Source organism: Dipodomys merriami, unplaced genomic scaffold (genome assembly GCF_024711535.1).
Source record: "Dipodomys merriami isolate MVZ:Mamm:240054 unplaced genomic scaffold, mDipMer1.0.p SCAF_1, whole genome shotgun sequence".
Classification (NCBI taxonomy): domain Eukaryota; kingdom Metazoa; phylum Chordata; class Mammalia; order Rodentia; family Heteromyidae; genus Dipodomys; species Dipodomys merriami.
The window spans coordinates 12026542-12044152 of record NW_027202270.1 but is presented as its reverse complement, the minus strand read 5'-3'; the positions used below and the strand labels follow the sequence as shown (position 1 = coordinate 12044152).

Here is a 17611-nt window from a genome sequence, read left to right as displayed (position 1 = left end):
TGAGAATACATAGACACCTTCTTACCCATGAATTCCACATCTGAAGATCAAAATAGGAATCAAAAACACTACACCTCTACTAAACATTCCTTGTCATGATTGCCCAAACAACAAAATGTAACAGCTTTTATAAAGAAGTTACATTGTATTAGAGAATAGATGTAATACTTAAAGAACATAGGTGGATGTACTACAAGACATATACAAGTATTTCACTAATTTACATAACGGACTGTGCATTCATGGATTTTAGTTTTCTTGGGTATCCTGGAACCAATCCCTGGAGAATACCAAGGGATTACTACTATATTCTCAACTTCTATAATTATTCAAATCCAACCAATCTCAGGACCTACTTTTAATTTTTTTTTTTTTGTGAGGGGAGGAAGATAGAGTTTAAATTCGGTGTTTTACCACTTCAGCCATACTCCTAGCCCTTTTATATCTTGTATTTTTTAGGCCAGCTCACTCTATTTCTCCACAGCTAGAATTACAGGAATACATACTGTTATCTATCTTAATTGCTGAGATGGGGGAGGGGTGACTGAGTAAACTTTTTGCCTCTGCTGGCCTCAAACAACAATCATCCAGATTTCTGCTTCCCTAATAGCTGGAATTACAGGCCAGAACAATAGCACCCAGCCTTTCTTCAAATATTGTTTATTACAAATAACCTGTACAAATAATCAAAACTTTTTAGGTTGAGGAAAATCTGAAGTCATGGTTCTATTTGAAAACATGCACTATATGTACTGAGATTCAATAAAATACCATTCCATCGTAAATCAAGTAGAAATGGATGCAAACATCAAAGACTCAGAAAACAGTCAATAAACTATAAGTGAAAAAGTTTACAGTGAGAAAATTTACTAGCCAGGGGCATCTGGCTAGTTTTTTTTTTCCTTATATGTTGGGGGTGTGGGGCTGGGGAAACAGATTATTCCATTTTAATGATATGATAGTACAGAGTCTACACTGTGTTCAGTATGAAATCTACTAGACTAAACCACATAATTGAGATATTTCACACAGTTTCTAGCACCAAGCTCCCTAAACCTAACTCCCTGTAACTGTTCCATAAATATGTTGACTATAACAAGTGGCAAACTTTCATGTTAATAGTTTATAGTACTATGTTAATAATTTACAGTACTATGTTAAACTTTTATCCAAAACTGGGTATACAACTGATAAACTATTGATAAATATATTGATTTATAATGATTTCAAGACACCAGCAAAATACAAAGCATTAAATCTAACGACAGATACAAATTTCAGACACAACAAACAAACAAAAAAACCATGCTAAGTTGGTGCCTACAAAAGTTTTCACCAGACTTCTTATATTTGGATTTAACCACTAACTTATGATTAACAATTAAGTTAGAATTGTGACAATGAAAGCTAGGTGTGGTGTTATATCTCTGCAATGCCAGAACTCAGGAGGTAAAAGCCAGAAAGATTTCAAGTTCCAGGCCAGCCTGGGCAACACTGCTAGAATAAACTACTGCATACTATAATACACACAAAGATAAAACTATATTGAAGATCCCAGAATATGTAACCATCTAATTGTTTTTTTGGTCAGTCATGGGGCTTGAACTCTCGGCCTGTGTGCTGTCTCTACCACTTTGAGCCACAGTGCACTTCTGGTTTTCTGGTGGTGAATTGGAGGTAAGTTTCATGCACTTTCTTGTCTGGGCTGGCTTTGAACTATGATCTCTCAGATCTCAGCCTCCTGAGCAGCTAGGATTACAGGCCCATTCTACCAGTGCCCTGTCATCTAATTATTCTTAATGTAATACTTTGTTATAACAGCAAGTTAAATGTAAATCATATTAAAGTTATTCTGATTTTGGAACACATTTTAAGTTGGGAAATGATTTTTAAATGTACTTGGCACATTTGTCCAATGAATAAAAAATCTAATAAAAAAACAAACAAAAAATTCTGATGGTATAAAATAAAAATATTTTCTTAAAAAAATTGTTATTATGGGGGGGGGAGGAAATGGGAAGGGATGGGAAGGGGAGACAAAGGAGGAGGCATGCTTGATAAGAAATGTAATCATTATCTTGCCCATGTAATTGTAACCCCTCAGTACGGTATTTTCACAATAAAAAAACTGTTTATTGATAAAGGTGATGAATGGAGCAGTTACAGTTACATAAGTCAGGTTGTATAGTTCATTTTCCACACAGTGTCTAAGTACCACTGAAAATAAAAATATTCCCTAAATCACTGATTTAAGCACTTTAGAATAAAAAAATACTAAGTATACATATAATAACTATGTATACCTGGATTGCTGTAAAACAAAAATGAGATCAACTAGCACAATGTGTCCAAATGACTAATCAATACCAGTGAACTACCAGTAAAATAGTAATTAGGAGCTAACTTTATTATTTTTGTATGTGCATAAACATATCTAAAAATAAAAAGCCTTATAAAGTTACTGTAATTCCCTCTTAATTAACTAAGTCATTCTATGTGCAAAATAATCTTCCTGTAACATTTCCCTAAAAAATTTTTTCTAATACATAAAAAGTGAAGAATAAGTCCAGATGAAACAAAAATTCAGCTTTTATGACTGGTAAAATATGCTTTAAAATAGTGGCATATAAACAAAAATGTACATTAAGTGAAAAAACATGTAAAAATTTTATTAGTATCATCCACAAAGTTGAAAAAGAAAGTTGGGACAACAGATTAGTGTGTGCACTGCCTATATTATCCATTAACCATTATTATTTTGCACCAGCAAGACCAATGGTAAGAAATCTTGGAGAATAAAAAGGACTACAGATAAGTTCTACTGGCATTATGATGGAAGAAAACCTATACTGAGGTTATCCACATACACAGTTAGAATTTGAAAGGGGAGACAAGCTCAAGGGTTGAGGGTTAAGATGGGACCAACTGAAAAACAATGAAATAAATACCCAAAAGAACCATGAGAAAGTAGTACAGAACAGTAGCTCTATCTGCAGCGAACTAAGATTGCTTGAAGAACTTTTTAAAATAAATTTTAGCCTAGAGAATGAGAAGACAAGTCTCAGACTTAGGGAAATATTTGTAAAAGATTATTTTTTACATTTGTTTGTTTATTGTAAAGATGCTATACAGAGAGGGGTTATAGTTACATGAGTAAGATAATGAGTACATTTCTTGTCAAGCATTGTTACCTCGTCCTTTTTCTCCTACTATCCATCCCTTCCCTCTTCTACCTTCCTCTCCCACCTCCCTCCCCCCATAAGTTGTAAAGTTCATTTCCAACATAATGTCCCGTGAGTCTCATTGTTGCAATGGGTCATCTTGTGTCCTTATTTCAGCATTGTGCTATTCCCCTTCCTCAACCCAAATTAGATAAATGTCTATACAAGATGCAGGATATCAAAATCAAATACAGTGACATCAGGGAATATACCACAGGGGAAAGAACATACAAAAGAAACAAAAAAAAAATCACATAGTTCATTAAAAACAACAGCAACAAAGAAAAACCTCTTGTATCCATATCTTGGGGTTCATTTCACTTAGCATCATCTTATATGGTCATATGTACTGAAAAGATTTTTCTATAGAAGACTATCACCAAAACTATACAAAGAAGTATTAAGACGTAATAAAAATGAACAATTCAATTTAGCAAATGGGCAAAAGGCCTGAAAAGATACCTATGTAAAAATATGTAGATGGAAAATTAGGATAGGGAATTACAAATGAAAACAATATTCCACTGTATATGTATTAGGATGGCCAATATAAAAACCACTGACAACACCAAATGAGGGCAAGGATGTGGACCAAACTCACTGCCGATTTATATGCGAAACCTAGAAGACATGCTGCTAACATACATACAAGCAATCATACTCCCTCATATTGACTCAAATGAAAACCATGGACAAACAAAACCCCAACACTGTTTATAGCAGGTTTATTAATAAACCTATAAGAACTATGATGTCTTTCTACAGTAAAGGATAAACTGTAGTATACACAGACAATGGAACATTATTCAGCAGTAAAAGGAACTTAATAACCCATGAAAAGACAACCAGGAAAGGTAAGCTAATCTATATGATCCCAATTATGTAATAACATTCTGGAAAAGGAAAAACAAAAGGACTGGGAAACAGAATTGGGTTGTAATAGGTTAGGACATGAAGGCAGAGCAGTGAGTATATTTTAGAAACCCACATAACAGATTCACACCAAACCTCATGCAAACTAAGGATTTTGTTAAACTATGGCCTAATAATGACTAGGTTCACTAGTTAACAACTGTACCACAAGAATACAGGAAATTGCTGTACTTTCCACTTTATTTGTTGTAAACTAAAACTTCTCTGAAAAACAAAATCTACTTAATATAGTCCAATTTGGAGTCAACCAAAATCCAATGACGGACAATAAAGGCTACTTTAGCAATTCTGACACAACACACAAGTTTAGAAAACTGCTGGCATGAAAGAATCACACTACTCATTTCTGCTGCTTCACTCTGCATAATTTCTTCAACATTAGTATTTTTACATTGTTGTAACAGCATTCATGCAATTTGGTGCCTGATGTTTTTAAAAGCTATTAATTACTTTAATACTTTAATACTAACCTGTGCTTCAAGAGAACACTAACTACTTGTAGCATATTTTCAAAGCATCATCTTTAGGAGAAAAAGGCTATACTACAATGAAAAACCAACTGCCGAGCTAATTTAACCATAATGTAAAAATAGTGAGTCAGAGTCCAACCTTTTTTTTAAAAAAAAGCTTTGTTCTAGAGATGCTGTTAAAACAAAATGAAACAAAAGCTATCAACTAAGAGAAAAATAGAATTTTTAAAATGGGCAAAAGACTTCGACACTTCACCCAGAGAAAAAACACAGAAAGCAATTTTGCCTATCAACAGATGGGTCCAACATTACTCATGAGAAGATGCAAATTAAAACCAGATGACCCATTAAAATGGCTAAAATAAAGCAAGCTAACATTATCAAGTGCTGGCAAAGATTTGAAGCAACTGGAACTATGAGCACAAATTGGTACAGCCTGTACAGGAAAAGTTTGGCTGTTCCTAGGTAGGAAGTTAAATACACTTACCAAATGACTCAGCAAATACAAGCATTTAAGCTCAGAGAAATGAAAACTTAATATTTATGTTCACAACAGTTCTATGCACAATAATAAGCCTTTTTTTTTTTTAAAAAGTCTTTCAAAAAGTACATAGGTAAATGGGTAAGCAAAATGACACATTCATACACAGGCATATCCCTTAGCTTTAAAAAAGAGAACAAAAAGGAATGCATCAGTGGCATTTCTAACAACTTGACTCAGTATCAAGATAACTGTGCTGAATAAGGTTCTGGAAGCCCGGCACAAACAGCCGAGGCCCTAAGTTCTAACTGCACAATCTCACGCAGACACACACACACAACTGTGCCAAGAAGCTAGTCTCAAACCATTACAAACTGTTGCTCTACTTATATGATATTATTATTTTTTTAATGTTCGGGTTCTTCTTGTTTTGTTTTAGTGACAAAGGCTTCACTCAGTATGCAGATAAAGCTTGTAATCATCTTGCCTTTGCCTCCAGAGTAGATTACATGTGTGTAATACTATGCCAAGTTTATATGACATTCTTGAAAACACAAAACTTTTTTTTTTTTACAGCAGGAAGAGGCACAGCACTTTGGAGGTAAAGGAACTGCTCTATTTTCATGGTGATAGTGAAGTTATCCACCTGTTAAAATTCAAATAATTGTACATAAAATAAAATTCAACTTTGTTACATATTAATCTTTAGAAATTTCTAGTAATTGTGATTCTCAAGTTGGGTCCTGTTAGCATAAACTAGTCATAAACTTAAATGCCAAGCAATGACCTGTTAGTTTGGGTATACTACATAACAATCCAAATTTGTTATACACTCCTCCTTCCATGAATATAGCATTTTCCTTTGCATTTTTTTCAACACTACATCCTTAGGAAAAATTAAAGTAGTATTAAGACAAAAGGAAATCATTTTGAAATAACATAAACCTCTTCACGATCAATTAATATCCAAACTGGGTGTTAATGGCTTATGTCTGTAAAGAGGTTTAAAGATAGCCCAAGTTAAAAAAAGTACATGGGACTCCATCTTCCAAATAACTAGCCAGGCTGGGTAAGTGGTTCAAATAGTAGAGAGCCAGGCAAGCTAGCATGTAAAACCTTGAATTCAACACCCTCCCCCAGCAATACTGGCTAACATAAAAAACCTAAGCTTCAGGATCCATATTAAATTAAATCAATCTATGAGTAAGGGAAGGAGTATGGGAGCTGACTAGAGATGGTAGGAACAAGCATGAACATGCTCTGCTCAGTTTTCATATCCAAGCATCTCCATGGATTGATGAAAAGCTGAAAACAGGGATTTAATCTGCACAGTAGCCTTCAGCAGGCATCCTCTATAAACACTCATAATGTTACCATTAGTGAAAGTATGTTCATTCACCCTTTAATTTCAATACATCAAGCAAAAGTTCGTCATCCAATCTTAACTACAAAGTGAGTTAAAACAAAGAAATCATCACATCACACAAATTATTGAATTTAATTCTAAACTTCATCAAAAGTATAACAAGATCATATAATGAATAATCACATGGATCACTGACCCAAAAAAGACAAAATTTGGGACAAACATGCTGAGCTGTAAACACAGAAATTTATACCTAACATTATATTATTTATGTATTTCATTACATTGAAAAACAAATTATGCACTAGAAACATGGAATAGGACATGGATAACATGGACTACATGCTAGTGAAAAAGTAGAATAGAGTGAAAGTATGGCTCAGGTGACAGAGCACTTGCCTAGTAACACAAAGTCCTGAATTCAAACCTTAGTACCACACACAAAAAAAGTGCAAGAGTTGTAGAATCTATAGTACTTTAACATTCACCCAAAAGCCAAAATAATGAACATTATTACTTGTAGACAAGCGTGCAGAGTAGTTACTAACTAGAACCCTGACTAAAGTCGCTTTATCTATTTAGTCTATGCCCCTTCCTACCTATATGACTGTGGCTGATTGGATCAATGTATCATGTGCAACTATTTAGATGATTGACTCAACAGAGAAGACTCTATTACTCCTGATTATTTAAATTGCTTTTTTTTTTTTTTTTCAATCTGGGGCTTGAACTCAGGGCCTGGGCACCGTCCCTGAGCCTCTCTGTGCTCAAGGCTAGCACTCTAGCACTTGAGCCACAGCACCACTTCTGGCCTTTTCTATGTGGTACTGAGGAATCGAACCCAGGACTTCATGCATGTTAGGCAAGCACTCTAACACTGAGCCACCTTCCCAGCCCTTAAATTGGTTTTGTATAACATTTTAAAGGGTCTTTCTATAATTTTAAAAGATCTGAACCATTCAATGCTTCCTAAGTACTTTTCTGGCCTAAATTAACTCTAGAGAATGTTGCTTGTTTCATCTGATAAAGCCAATGTAATATACCACTATGCAACATTTACTGTGATCGATAAAAAGTTATCTCATGTAACAGTATTGAAATTTGACTACTGTGCTAATCATGTGTGGTAATGATTAGCTTGTGTCATTTTACATATTTTTCAAGTTAGTAAATTTCATTTTTCCAAAGAGTATAGTAAAAGAATCCTAAAAGACCTCAAAGCAGTTTCTCCTTTATCAAACCTGAATAATATGACACAGATCTAACAATAAAAGTGGCCTTACTAAAGCAATGAGTTCTGATGGGAGGCAAGCCTTGGGATAAAAGCCATCTCTATCAATCTGACAAAAACAGACTGAAAGAACCTCCTCTAGAGCCCTTTCCCTCAACCTGAGAATTCCTTACTTGAAAGGTTAAGAAGACAGAGCATGTCTTCCTACTTCCATAGAAAGAGTATAAGCAAGCACACACACAGTGAGTGGTAGCAGCATAGGATCACAGATGACTGCTACCCTTTCCTCTAAAAGACAGAAAATTCCTACCTGACTCGAAGAACTCTTCAGAGATTCTTAATGGTCAAACTCCAATTTATATAGTCAATAGAAGTGTACTGACTATATACCAAACATAAGTCAATTGAATATATAAATATTATGATAGCATATGTCCTATTTTCCTGATTGCTGTCAGAAGATTTTTCTGTAACTTTACTCAACTGATAATATAGCTTAGCTTTAAGGATTTTACAAAGACCACATTACTTTAAATTTCAAATCAAATATGCCTCACTTTTCACCCTTACTCTTTTCTTTAAATGTCATAAAGAAACAAAATCCTAATATCAGATATCAATTACTCAAAGATAAATCTTTCCCCAAACTTACAATTCAAATACTTATAACTGCTTTCAACAAGCAAAGCTAGATGGTAGGCACTATGAGAGGATACAAGATACAATTATCCACTTTGTAATTTCTACAGGGAAAGAGGAGGAGCCTAACATTAGGATTAATGTAAATCTTAAGAGATGCTATGACTTCAGGGAGACACACAGACAGTATGTGTACCCAATATCTTTTCATATTCATAAATAATCTGCAACATCGTAGGCAAATTTGGTGCCAATTTTTTTTTTTTGGGTCCGGTTATGGGGCCTGAACTCTGGGCCTGAGTGCTGTCCCTCAGCTCTTCAGCTCAAGGCTAGTGCTCCACCAATTGAGCCACAGCGCCACTTCCGACTTTTTTTCTTTTTGCTTATGTGGTGCTGAGGAATCGAACCCAGGGCCTCAGGCATGCAGGGCAAGCGCTCTACCACTGAGCCAACTTCCCAGCCCTTGGTGCCAATTTTTAAGATGCATTTTTGGTTCAAATGTTCATTGAAATTTAAAAAACAAACAAACAAACAAAAGACCTTAGAAAACTACAACTCTTCTGAGTCTAAAATGATATCATAAGCCCGGTGCTAGAGGCTCAAGCTTGTGATACCAGCTAGTCAGGAGGCAGAGATTTGTAGATCATGAAGGAATAAAGAAAGATAATTCTTCACAAATGGATTCCATTAAAAACGATCATTTTTAACGTATTCAATGATTAAGATAATAAAAGATACACTGAAAGCGTATTACAGTTAAACTCTGAGCAACACAGACTGTAAGTGTGAATAAAGTAGTAATATATATGTAAACCATGTAAATTGACCATTACCATTTCTACTCTCTTGCGTACCATGGAAAAAATGAGACACAATTTCACAAAATCACTAGGAACAATTGAATCTCAAAACAAACAAAAGTTACACGGTACATAGTTCCAATACCATACTGAGTATCTGAACTGTAATTAGATTTCGTAACTTAACTTGGAGAGGTAGAATATTTTTTTATACCAGAAGATAAAAAGAATCTCAACAATCTATGGTTATAAACCACAGTGGTTTCTATACTGGACTACTGGTATCCTGAGTTTTCATTTAAACAGACAACCAATGCAAATTACAGAGCAAGAGACACAAAGATGAACAGAAGGTCGTATAGCTCATTCACTCATATATTAACATCACTAAAACACCAACTCAAATGAGGGAGTGGAAGAACAATTGTTCTCACAGCCTTTGCCTCTACTCAGCACATTATACAAAAGAATGGCTAGTTTTTGGTATCAACCAATAACATCTAACAGCAACTTTCTCCCAACCCTTCAATGAACACAGCTATTCATCCTCTCAACTCTCTCTAATGGTCTCTACTTTTTGGAGGACTATCCTGTTCATACTCAATCCACTCACTCCATATACTGTCAAAAGGTTTCTTATTTAGCTCACAGCCTTTCTTTTCTTTGATTACTATCATCACCCAAAATCACTTCAATATTCAACATAATTTGTTTTTTCTAATATCAGTAAGTTAGATAAAAATTACAAGACAAGATGGCAAGAGAACTGAATTGTCAGTGCAGCATTGAAAATGGTGCTCATGCTAACTACATCTTCACTACAGTCAATCTCTTTGAAAGGTTAAAAACAATGCCTCTTTCATCAATGAAATAAAATTTAAACTCCAAACAATACTCTGGCAACCTAGTTTAATTTTTAACACTTTCATTTCCTACAAATACACTTAACTTTTTATATTGTATCTACACTGATCTACTGAGTATGCATCATATTTCCCTACTAAGACTGTGTTTTATCTTTGATTACATGATGAATCTCCTAAGATCCATCCAAAATGATATCTGCTTTGTATCTTACCCTGAATCCCTCAGCAAAGTCCCCTTCAACTCTGATTACCACACTAAAACTGTGTTTCTTACTTGTAGGCATCATGCCTTACTTATTTGCTGGTGGCCAAAATAAAAAAGAAATTTATTATCTGTGGGGTTGTAAGCTGAAACTGCCTTTGTTAATAAAAATCTTATTCCTAACTCATCAACATTCTTAATTTACTGTTATTATTGGATTTATATATTACACAAAAGCACATTAAAAGTGTCTCATCCATATTTGCCTACAAGAGAGGGAAGAACAATAAAAAAATTTATTATAAAAATCTACTTAAGTAACTGGCCTACAAAACGGTTCAGAGCTTACCTTGAAGTTACCAACTTCATTTCCAGAGGCTTTAGTAGTACCCTCACATACCATCTTAATTTACCTATAAATGAATATAACATTTAAAACACTTGCTCTTCTCCTTCCCCCTCCTAAAAATGGAGAGAAAAATCAATATGTTCAAAACATAGCTTACACAGGGATGTCATTTTCAGCATCCCTACATACAAAAAAAAAGATAAAATGTTATTTGTTCTACAAATAAGACTTTTTCAATTCACAAAGAAATTTAAAGAAAACCATTTAAAAATTCAAACTACTAGGCTGGAGGCGTGTCTCCATGGTAAAGCCCCTGCTCAGCAAATAAGAGGCCTTAAGTTCAAACTCCAGACCATCAAAAAAACCCACAAAAAACCAAAGCAAAAAAAAAAGGGTTCCCTTCCAGGTTCCACTTTCCCTACCTGCAAAACAAAGAGCTTGGAATTTAAATAAGGATTCCAAGACACAGATCCAAATATGTATTCCAAAGCCTACCACTTGCACAAAGGCAGGGATCTTTGCTTGATATATTGAAATGCCTAAATCAGTCATTGGCACTCTAATAGGTCCCCAATTGGCAGTTTTCAGAAGAAATATGCTCTGCCTTCTTCTCAATCGTTGTAAAATATTACTTAAATAGGCTATATAGATAAGAAGACTTTGAAAAAAATCATTGAAGTAAATCATTTTATCAATAAGAAACTGCTTCTGGATTTAAAAAGCTAATATCCTTTTTCTTCTGCTATTTTTTTCCCAGAAGAAAACAAAATTTCCAAGTACGTGAATTAGCTTCCATAGGCTCATTTGTGATTCTACCATGCTATTCAATTAGCACTACAAAGTGTTGCTTTGAAAGATGACATATCTAAGAAACGTGTTGGGCATTACGAATAATAAAGTTCTTGCCAAATTAAAACTAAAGTTCCCCCTCTCAGTTAAATAATTAATAACTGAAATGGTTTTAATTTACTCATATGACGGCACAGAATATGGAAGGTAAACTTCAAAAACTATAACATTGCTAAGTACCAATAGAACAAACAAGCCAAGTGTAAATGACTCACACCTATAATCCAGCAAATGTGAAACTAACAAAAGAGCATCCTAAATCCCGAGCTATCCTGGGATACACAGTACAGTGGCAATGGAAGAGATGGCTCTACCCTTAAACTGTACACAAGTGAGGGGACTGATCAGTATTTCTGAAGTTATTACTGTTTCTCAACACTTAAAACACACACAAATAAAATATCCATGAAAAGCTGTAACTGAAAAATGAGCTGAGTCTTGTAAGTACTACTAAGCTTTAGGAGCCAGCTGTGGTAATATATAACTGTAATCCCAGCTACTCAGGAGCGGAAAGCAGGAGGTTCACTGTTCAAGGCCCATAGGTAAAAGCTAGGGACACTGTCTAGAAAAACAAAGTAAAGCAAAGACTGAGGTTATGGTTAAAATGGCAGAGCACTTGTCCAGCAAGCATGAGGCCCTGAATTCAACCACAATTGTGGGAATGGGGTGTGAACCATCCACTAACATAACATTCTAGCCAATTTCAGTCTCCACTACAATCTTTCATCTATCAAAACAAATAAATACTTGAACTCCTCAGGTTCCAGCTTGGATCTATTCCTTGTCTCTGTTGTCATCAGAGTACCAATAGCACCTTAAATACCATCTATACATGTTTACAACCCCACATTTACATTTCCAGTTCAATCTTCAGAGAACTGGATTTGCACATTCAGTTTTATAGGCATCTTAAAACTAATCTGTCTAAGAAGTAGAATCACCTAGGCAGCTGTCCAAAACTCTAAAACCAAAAATTATCTTGGATTCTTCCCTGTCTAATTGTTTACCATAAATGAGCAGGATCACATTCCTTTTGTGTGTGAAATATGCCCTGGATCGGAAAGCTTTTCTGTTACCACTGTCACTATACTATTACTTACCTCAGCCACTGCATTACTCCTTTCCAGTGCCTTACACTTCACTCGAGTCCTTTAACTTGTTCTCTGCACAACTACCACAGTAACATTTAAAAAATTACACCACAGCATGTACTGCTTCTTACCATGCATACAAATAAGCAGTACAAAGCCCTTCTGCCACAGCTTCAAGGACTGCCTGACATAAGAACTTATGATTTCCTCATCTGTCCCATTCTTCCCTACTACCAACTCTTAAACTCTCCATTAACAGACTTTTTGCTCTGGGAAGGATGGCCTGATGCCTTTTACAAAAAAAAAAGTTTTATTGGCATCCTGCCATACTCACTAACATATAGTCTACTGCTGCTTTTGTATTAGAGCAGCAAAGCTATGGAACTGTGACAGAGGCTGCATTGCTCAAAAAGAAGAAGAAGAAAAGAAACCAAAACTTTAAACACTGTCTTATCTGGCTCTTTATAGGCATGTTCTTCAATTCTCTTTTCTAATGCACACTTTCTCATTACAAGATCCAGTTTAAACATCACCACTGCATGAAATAACCCTTTCCTGACTTATGTAAATGACTTATCTTTTTTCCCCTTGTTCCTCTATTACAGTAGACTATTTTAATTATATTTAATAATTTATTTTAGAATCATTACTTTATTACCTGTTCCATGCATGCAGTGATCAGGTACGTTCTGTTTATCAATACATGTGTTATGCCATACTCAGAGCCTGGCAAACAGTAAGCAAATTTGGATGCTGAATTATCAGGATATAATTGAGGTGCTGACAAGGTAACAAATAAAAGTTCTTATAATCTGAAAAGAACATTTTTTTCCTCCAATATAACCAAGCTTCCTAAGTAACTTTCTTTAGAAAACAGGAGGAGGGAGGACTGTGAAACTAAAATGTTTCCGTATTTACAAAAATAAGATTTTTCATACAGCATGGTACAAAGGGTACATCATATCCTGTATTTTGCTTTGGGTTTCAAAAATGTCACCGAATTCCTTGGGTTTGTTTCCTCAAAGACGACACTGTTTTAAATGATGCACCACCAGAAGTGAACTAGAAAAATAGCACTTGGGTTTTCTGTACCTGTTTCTATTGGGAGAAGTTCTTTCCAAAGCCAGTAATTGGCTTATTGTAACCCCAGTGACCTCTGTGGAACTTCCCATCATCTGTTGTCTGGCTGGTGTCCTGCTCTATTTCACAACCACAAAAAAAAATGTCAATATGTTCACTATTTTAAAAAAAGCTCATGTAGCACCTGTGTGTCTTTAATTTATAACAAAGCCTAGAGACAGGTGCAAATAGTAAATTCTCTCTTGTAACCCAGAACTCATTGTTGAGTAAGTTTTGATACATGTACGAAGGAACATGATTCCTACAATAGTTGTAAGGATGAGGCTATTGTTAACTCATGAAGGTTGGTTCTGAAGTAAAAGCTTTAAAAAAAGGGGGGGGGGAGATTCACTATTCTTACTTTGAAATTACCAAAAACTACAAGAAAAATCAGCCCTGATTCTATTTTTAAGTTATATTTCCTTTTAATTCTTTGATATAGAAAGGTGGATCCTGCATATCTATTTATATGTACACATAAACTATTATTTTATATGTGTGTATGTCAAAATGTGTATTAAGCAAAAATGAAAGCAGGGATACCACCCGGTTCCAGAAATTTAATTGACATATGGAAATTAATCAGAAAAAAATATACAGAAACTGGTACCTTCCCCAGAAACTGGTCAAATGAGTGTAAAAGAAAAAAAAAACAATAAAAAGATATATCAGATGCTAGAGATTTATCAATGAATATATGCAGGAAGGAAATATATGCAAGAAGCATACAGACTTCTAAATTTAGTAAACAAACTTGAATACATGTCTTGGGAATGTATTATAAAAAACTACATTTTGAAATGTTAGTTGAATGTTAATGTTCACCTATAAATTCTTATGCTGAAACACTAATCCTTAAAAAGGAGCAGAGCATTTAGGGGGGGACTATTATTCTAAGTAACAAGAAAAAATCTCTATTTATCTATCATCTATGTATCTATCTATCTCCATCTCTCCATCTTGATCTTTGACTTCCCAGAATCCAGAATTGTAAGAAACAATGTTTGTTTTTACGCCATCAGACAGCATCTATCATGGCAGCTCAAGCTAAGACAAATATAGGACCTTTTTAAACAACTTAGTTTCTATCTCTTTAATTTCTCATGGCATTATTACGACTTTATTATCTTCTAAAATATGAGTTAAAGTTCAAAAATCATTCACTTAAACACTGACCTCAACCTCTGGCCTCCACTCTCACATTTTGCATGAAACAATTCTCAACCATAACACATGACAAAGATATGTGTCCAGATTACAAGCACTGCTTTAAAAAGGAAAAAGAAAAAAATACATTCAACTCCTAATATTTACTTCAATTGACACACTTGTCAATTCCTTAGTATATTTCTCACAAGAGCTATTCCAAAACTCCATGTTACAAGTGTAGAACTGTGTCCATAAAGATATGGTTCATTAGATTCAACTAACTTAGGAGCACTTTGCCAACCTCAACTTAAGCACCTCATCCTTTGATCAATTCATTCGTTCCTCAGAGCAGATCTAAAGAAGTATAACAGCTCAACCTGAAGCCATGACACCTGAATTCATATCCAGTTAGGCTGGTTACTATGTGTAACTGTGGTTGGTTATAAATTACCAATTCTCTGTGCCATAATTTCTTTGTAAAATAGAGATAACACTATTACTAGGTTGTGATTACTGCCTAACTTTAATATGCAAAACAATCATAAAAGCAATAGAACTGGGCCTAACCCACAGAAAACACAAAAGAATAGTTATGAAACATAACCACTCCCTAAAACTTTAGACGAATTTGAACATGCCTCTCCTTCATATTATATTTACTTCTCCACTGTTAACCCCATAATTTTTCCGTATCTAAGACCTCAGGTGATATTAAGCAAAAGATGTCTCTACATTTTTAATGCTAAACTTCTTAAATTAATCTTTACACCATAGTGAAAGCTCTTTAGCAATCACTTCTCTTGGCTCTCGACTTTTTCATTATCTGAAATCTAACATATACTTCTCAATATATGATAGCCAATTCCAAATTGCTTCGTCTAGTCCTGAGTTCCTGCTCTAGCTTTACACAGGTACTTGAACATCTTTATGACTCACCATTTTTCTCACACATAACATGCTTTTCTACAGAATTTTCCAACTGTAAGAATTGTCAAGATAACATAAATATCACATAACAAAATCTATCTATCTTCAAGTCATTCTAAATCATTTTTTTCTACTCTGGACTTCACAATATTTCTGGGGAGAGGGGCATAATTTTCACATAATTTTCAGCCCAATCTTAATCTAGAATTTCTGACACCTATTCATTCCTAACATCACTTTTAGCCAAAAATTCTCCAGGTTTTGTCTTCAGTAAACCTTCTCTCAAGTCTACATTTATATATATCATTATCACATTAATCTCCAAATATTGTTACACTATCACCCACTTTAAAACTTCCAAAAATCACTACTCAGTCCAAATTTCTTAGCCTGGCACTAAAATTTTGTATAATCTGTTCCTGGAGTACTGTAACGCTGTTACTCAGGAATCCCTGTTAAGTATTGTGTACCTCTGTCAAACTCCACTTACCATCTAAATGTAACAAGTTCACCTCTTTAAAAGCATATGCTCTTCTGCCACTCTGGAATGCCTTCTCACTTTTTAAAGGCTTAGTTCAGTTTCTTCCTTTCCCATTAAGTATTAACAGTCCAGGTAATTTCTCCTTCATTCTAAAATTATTTATTCATCTATACATCTTATTTGCCATATACTTACATAGTGCTTCACACTGTTATCTAAATATGTCATCTCTCACACGAATGTATAGACAATCCCAGGATAGCTTAGTATAGTAAGTATCTCCTTGGGTTCCAGTATTTCTTAATTGAAAACTTTGAATAAATAATAAAGCTTCAACAAAAAATATGATTGTGTGAAGAACACAACCACCTTATTTCATAAAATACTAAACTACTTGGGTCATAAAATCCACCCCCCGCCACCTGCCCCCTTCAAGAGAAAAGTGATATAGCAGGAAGAAGTAGAAAGTTGCTATTTTATATCTACCACAGTAATAACTGATGAAACAATCATCAATGATTGCTAAAATCATCACATGATAGGGTCCTAAAGGAATAGGTTATTCAAAAAGTTCTGAATAAAACCAAACAGATTATTAATTACAAAGGGAAAAATGGTACCTTCACAGTGAAGAAATCTGGCGAACACCAAGTGATCAAAGTTAACATCACCAATAATGGGATAAACTGACATCATGTGCCTCCTGATGTGATGCACTGAGGACACAACATCACTATGTATTATTCCTGCCAAAAATGCATAACCTGAAACTAGTCATGAGGAAACAATCAGACAAACCAAAACTGAGGGATGATCTATAAAACACCTGACATATCCTCTTCAAAAAGGTAGAAGTGCTAAAAGACAAAGAAAGCCTAAGGAACTGTGTATGTGATCCTGGATAGAATCCTGGAGCAGAAAACAAAGGACATCACTGCTGCACAGGATAACTGGTAGAACAGTACCATATAAATATTAAAACACTTGATTTTGATCACAGTTTTTTTTATTTACTATAAAATATTGTACTTCTGAGGGAAAAGGTACAAAGCATTATATACAATAAGTAAAATCTAAAACTTTTCTCTATCATTCAAAAATAGTAGCAGTTAAGAACAAAAACAACGGGAGGAGTTGCAATACTATGGCAAAATGTTAACAAACGGAATATAGTACACAGAAGCTCTTTATACTACTCATGAAACTCTTTTCAAAATAAATTCAAGAAATACCCTAAAACAAAAAGTATAGAAAGTTTCTATGAATTTGTGATGTTATATTTTAACAATCTTAAAGCAAGACACTATAGTAAAGTTATTTTATAGATAGAGTAACATTTTATTTGTAGTTTGCTCTACAAAATCACTTGTTCCAAAAGGTATATACTTTTGGGATCATAAAACCATTTTTAATGTTAGTCTATCACTAATTTATCTT

General features: G+C 34.4%; 1 protein-coding gene and 1 pseudogene across 3 annotated transcripts in view; one reads left to right on the top strand and one right to left on the bottom strand.

The window, feature by feature from the left end:
- The window catches only part of Cul3 (cullin 3), an 82564-nt gene that overhangs the window by 39712 nt on the left and 25241 nt on the right, over positions 1-17611 (bottom strand). The window lies entirely within an intron of this gene.
- On the top strand, positions 13758-13875 carry LOC138835268 (small nucleolar RNA SNORA40; annotated as a pseudogene).